The sequence below is a fragment of the Galeopterus variegatus genome, unplaced genomic scaffold (assembly GCF_000696425.1).
Source record: "Galeopterus variegatus unplaced genomic scaffold, G_variegatus-3.0.2 Scaffold4674, whole genome shotgun sequence".
In the NCBI taxonomy this organism is placed as follows: Eukaryota; Metazoa; Chordata; class Mammalia; order Dermoptera; family Cynocephalidae; genus Galeopterus; species Galeopterus variegatus.
In genome coordinates, this window is record NW_007730785.1 from 147,455 (window position 1) to 147,783 (window position 329).

Consider the following 329-nt stretch of genomic DNA (forward strand, 5'->3'; position numbering starts at 1 on the left):
GGCATGAGGGATCCTGAGGGAGGGAGCTGGAGATGAGCCACACTTGCCCACCTCCAGGCCCGTGCATGTGCCATTTTCTCTGCCTAGACACCCTTTCCTGACACTGCACCTTCTCTCAGAGTGTGCTGCTCATTCCTCAGGTTTAGACCGCTCTTTGACCCTTCAGGCTTAGTCAGGAGCACCTCTTCCCACCTAGGGTCCTTCAGGCCCCTATGCTCCCCCATCCCGGCCCTGACCCATTCTGGGCTGTCACTATCTGATGGCAGGTCTGTCTGCCCACTGCACTGTGGGGAGCACAGGGCCAGGCACAGAAGAGGCAATTTCAGCTG